Below are 5,749 nucleotides of genomic sequence, written 5' to 3'. Positions count from 1 at the left end.
ACAACTATTCACAGTGATACATCTATCTATATACCCTTATATTCTGATTCATTTGAGCCTAATCAATCTTTATATTCAGTAGTATAATCCTATTACTTACTTACTTACGCCTGTTACCCCTCGTCTAGGAACATAGGTCACCCACTAGCATTCTCCATCTAATCCTATCCTGGGCAATCCTTCCCACTTCTTTCGAGTTAACATTCATCCTTTTCATATCTACTTCTATTTCCGGATGTAATGCGTTCTTTGACTTTCCTCTTTTCCGTTTCCCCTTCCGAATTCCAAGTGAAGGCTTGCTTCGTGATGCAGTTTGATGAGTTCCTTAATGTATGTCCTATCCTATCATATAGTGTGAAGTATATGTTCCAGCTCTTTAACTATGACTATTGGATGAAACATTTAAACAACAACAACAAAACAAAAGATTGTAAAATGAATCACATCACCTCATAGATTTTGTCTATGGGACCTCATGATGAATTCAGTGAGCTTCAAAGAGCTTCCTAAAGCTACTATTATTATTATTATTATTATTATCATTTGAAGTAATGAATTCATTTGTGCTTCATTCAAACAAGTAAAGAATTGACCTCTATTTAAATCTATATTCTTGAAGATTGAATAACCTTCATTATTGCGCTATGTCAATCAATCGGTTTTAATTGAAGTTTAATGATAAACTACTGATTCATCATTATAGACTACTTATTTATTTAACCTTATAATGTGTTATATCTCTATCCTTATATGAATATTGTGCATTTATTATGATTATGTTGCTATTACATTGATGATGTAATGTTTCCAATTTATTATTATTATATCAGGGTTATTTAAGGTTATATTCTATAAATTATTAAATATAAAGAAATTTCATGAGAGATTAGAATTATTCTTGATGGTATAGTCAATCATCATCATCATTCAAATCATCATCATCTTCATCATCATCATCATCATTGTTATATCGTGTGCCTGCGTGTGTGTGTGTGTGTGCCCAGTTGTTATATCGATTGAGTGCGTTCTTACCCAGTTGATATACATGAACGCGATAAGATCGTCTATCAGAGAGCAGTGATTTATCGATCGAATCAATAATACATAAAGGCCGTATGAGCAGTCTTGAGTACTTATCAGTCCTGCTTTTTGCCTAGCCCAGACAATTAAGTCCAGAACACCAATAACAGCCTCTTCACGGGATATAACAATCATCATTATCAGTAAATATCATGTTAAATAATTACGGATAATTATATTAAGATAAGATGGTGATTGAAGAGAGTCAACTGGAAACATTGAATTTAGGTTCCTTCAAGATTACAGGTACATCTTACTGATGAATGCCAAATAGCACGAAACCTAGGGTTTAGGGTTTTTTGTTGACTACCTCTAACCACTATCTTATCTCAACATAGTGCATTCAATGTTGAGTCCCTTAGACTAGCGGCTATATTGTAACTTGGTCGATTGAATTCGATTCGCACTGAGAAGGACTTGACATATATGACATTGATCACTATCTTGTGGTCAATCAATTGTAGATAATCATATTCTTTAGTAAGTAGTTGATATACTTGATGCTAATTCGAATTTCTCCGTAAACGAACGAAGGCCAATGATACCGTTACATGATAGGCTAATCTAATCCGTTGTCTCAGGCATCGCTAACTAAAGTAAGAAGTTCAAGACGAAGTAGGGGAAAATATATTCTGTAAGCAGTCGAAGTACAAGCAATCGTAAGGGGAAAAACTCAAACGTATACATACAGCAATAAATTGACCTTGGGCAGCATTACAAAATAGTACACTAAATGATACAACGGACCAATAGCGTTTAAGATATCTTACAAGTGGGAAATTCGACTCGAAGGTGAAAAGAGCGCTTTTGGCGCGAAAACAAAAAAATTCAAATTTTCAAAATAAAATTACAAAATTAGGTCATTTACCGAGTACGTTCTGGGGATTTAACATCCCCAACAGTAGTAGTTCATGAAATCCATTTGATAGAATTGGTTCTAATGTTCGACTATTCAATTGAACTAAATTTACAAAAGTGTGTCCTAACTGAGATGTAAAATGGTAGCTATAAGCTTTATAATCAGAACACAGGAAAACCAAGATACTGTGTCACTTTCGATGAGTAGTCAATATGACAAAACGTCTGTACTAGAAATCACTATTGTTGTGACCTTAAGTCTGACTAATTATCATGTGATTTATTCGCCAATCAGAATATGACTTATACAATCTTAGCACTGTGCCAAACCAATGACGTTCGACCGATATCAGAAGCTTAGCATCCTTACTGGTTCATAAAAAAACACGCGAGTTATGAGTCTTAATGGTTAATCAACTTATCTTCTAGTGTTTGTAATTGACATTGAAGAATATGAATAACAGGGCTATTTATAGATAGTCTAAAGAATACCCTAACGGAATGAGTAGTGCCGATATGAGCATAAGACTGTGAGACTACATTAGATCCATTATAACAAGATTTTTATATGGCAAATGATCCAGGGGAACATATTTAAGGGGTGACATTGGTCATGCAAATAACCAACTTATAATAGACCCTCTACATATACAACCCAATGACTATATAACTTTGAAAACCAGTTGGTTTAACTTGAAGTATCGATTTATTCGAAATCGTAATCATAATTTTCCAGACAATTCTAATTGGAATTCGTCAAATAATAGACTCGTGTAATGTACTAACCTTTGTGTTAATTTCATTAAAGTATCCGACTACACATCCATCGTCAAGAAGACACAAGTATTTATAAACAGTTGCTTACACAAAATACTCAACATTCACTGGCCGGATACTATCAACAACAGTGTTTTATGGGAGAGGACAAACCAGCTTCCAGTTGAAGAGGATATTAGGAAAAGACGTTTGAAATGGATAGAACATATATTGAGGAAATCACCAAACTGCATAATGAGGCAAGCCCTAACTTGGAATCCGGAAGGGAAGTGGAAAAGAGGAAGACCAAAGAACACATAACTACAGGAAATAGAATTAGATATGAAAAAGATGAATAACAACTGGAAAGAAGTGGAAAGGATTGCCCAGGATAGGGTTAGATGGAGAATGCTAATAGGCGGCCTATGCTCCTCCACGAAGGTTAACAGGCATAAGTAAGTAAGAATCCAACTACACGTTTGAGATACATGTGAAACTGAGGTTGTCATACAGCGATCTGTCTAAAGAACGGTTCTATTGTTAAGGAATATAGATGAGCTGTTTACAAATCTCAATTCGTGACGCATCTTTGGCGATTAAAGCGTCTGTATTGATGAAAAGAGAAAGGCTTTCTGTGATGATAACATACAAATGAATCGCAACATACGATACCGTATATGACAGTTGATTGTGGTATTGTATTAACAACAACTTGTCAATAACCCATAATAGAAACTAAGAACACGGAAATAATTGATCATTCAAGGAATTTATAGAACGATGGTTGGGGGAAAGTGTTTACAAAAAAACGTTCCTTAAACCAGGCGTTTAGAAATTATGAGAAATACAGCTGTTTACTGAATATTAGCAAGTAGTATGAAGAGATATATAAAAAATAAACGAGAGGAGGAGAAAATGGAGACAGGAAGTGCGAATGAGCTTAACACTGTCAAAGGGGCAGTGTTTTTGCAATCTTATTACTATTCTGATTGGTCAACAAGGTTTCAAAATGCACTGATTTAGTGCTTTATGAATAGACCTTATCTTTAAGATACATTGCCGCAACTTAGGCAACTCAGAATTAAAGTTTTCGACACAATGATCACCACACTGTGATTAGAGAACTGTGTTTACAAATGCGTTTGCCTTCGCTGTTAGGCAGTTTTGTTTAGTGGATAAAGTTATATAGACAAAACGCACAAAGAGCGTCTTTATAACCATTTAGAACTCGTAAATTGATAAATACATGTCATATTTCATTATAGTCATACAAATGTCGAAATTGTACAAACGCTTTAAAATAGCTTCCAGATGAAGAGAAAACTAGAAAAAGACGCTGGAGGTGAATAGGACATACATTACGGAAGTTATTAGACTGTATCACGAGGCAAGCCATAACTTGGAGTCGTCAAAGCTAAAGGAAAAGTTACAGATTAAAGAACATGTTGCTCCGGTAATCGGAGACAGATAATAAAAGAAGGGATAACACTTGGCAAAGATTGGATCGGAGAGCCCATGACAGAGATGGCTGGAGAATCTTGGCTGGGGTCTACACTCCGATGAGGGGCAACAGGCTTACGCAAGTAAATGAACCTCACTGACTAAATTGACGAACAGGTTATTGATACATTTCAGATAATGTTGAACACTACTGTGCCCTGTATGATAAGAAAACTTCCCCATACAACTAACTTGGATCATCATTTGAAAAGAACTATATGAAGTTTACTAAAAATTGTAGCTACAGATTTAGAAACAATTGAGTTCCATAGGTGCACCATAAGTATCATATTTGCCATCAACCATCTATACATACATAGTAAGATACATAAAATGAACGTTATCCTTCATCTGAGCACCAGTCTTATAGTTAGATATTCTAAGAAGTTTATCTCGCAACTTTTTAACCCCCTCGAGTTCGATTTCCAACTGATAGACCGTACGATGAGAAAACTATTCAGGAACAGATTTAGACAAGCAGTGATGGTTGACGGTATTGTCGACTTATGCTCGTTACTGTGATATTTCATACTCAGAAAAGAAATACTTTCTTCAAGTTTAGTTAATGCTTAAAATAGAAATATATCATGTTAAAGCATTTACAGGTACGTAAGTGAGTTCCAGAAACGTTCAAATATTTGAATGTTTGTTAGCAACGCTATTAGTGAGAGCTGATTAAGTCAATGGATTATATGTAGCTTGGGATTGAATTTAGACGAATATAATTCCCTACTTACTTTCATACATAATACATCGGTGAACCCCCTTGTGCAATGATAGTAAAAAGCCAGATACTACACGTTCATACAATCTATCGGACATACTAATAAATGAATAGATGCAGAGCCCCCAAATGCCCTGGTAGGGCTAAGGGTAGGGAGATTTAGGTCTCCCTCTCGAAATGCTCTGACATGGTCACGCGTATACAGCCATTGACAGGGAAGTCCTACTCACTTCCTTCTAGTAGCTGGGGTGACGTTTACGTAATTGAGAAGACGGAAAGCGAATGTTGGTGGACATGGAGGGTTTACCTAGGGGAGTTGAAACACTCTCAAACTAAACCAATGGTGCACATGAGCTCCACGATCCTAAAGGAACTAATTTCGTATCAACAAATTGTGAGTCACTGGCCAGCATATGACTGCAAACCAAATTGGATTATAAGGGTAGTAATAATTTTATTACTCTTTCTTTTTGAATACATAGATCCGGTTTAAGTTTTTTTTTTATCGAGATCGCTTCAGCAAACCGGAAAGCAACCGTACTTCATTGTCTGTTAATCATTTTGAAAGCATGAGGGATTTTAATGGTATGCCCGGTATCAAGTACATGCCGAGCTATTGCACTGTTGAGAGCCCTAGTCTCTCATAGCCTTAATTTCTTTGGAACATACTCAGAAATGCGAACATATACTCTTCTCTCGATTAATCCAATGTATATGCTTTGGCTAGTACATGTAAATTGGTAAATGTAGTTAGAGGTACTGAAAAAAAAGGACATCGATTTTAGTTTATTTGAGTGAGCAGTTCGTTTCCTACATCATTTTCAGTTTTGC

This window comes from Schistosoma mansoni (genome assembly GCF_000237925.1).
Source record: "Schistosoma mansoni, WGS project CABG00000000 data, supercontig 0268, strain Puerto Rico, whole genome shotgun sequence".
NCBI lineage: Eukaryota > Metazoa > Platyhelminthes > Trematoda > Strigeidida > Schistosomatidae > Schistosoma > Schistosoma mansoni.
The sequence above is the reverse complement of the archived record's forward strand: the minus strand, read 5'-3'. Positions refer to the sequence as shown.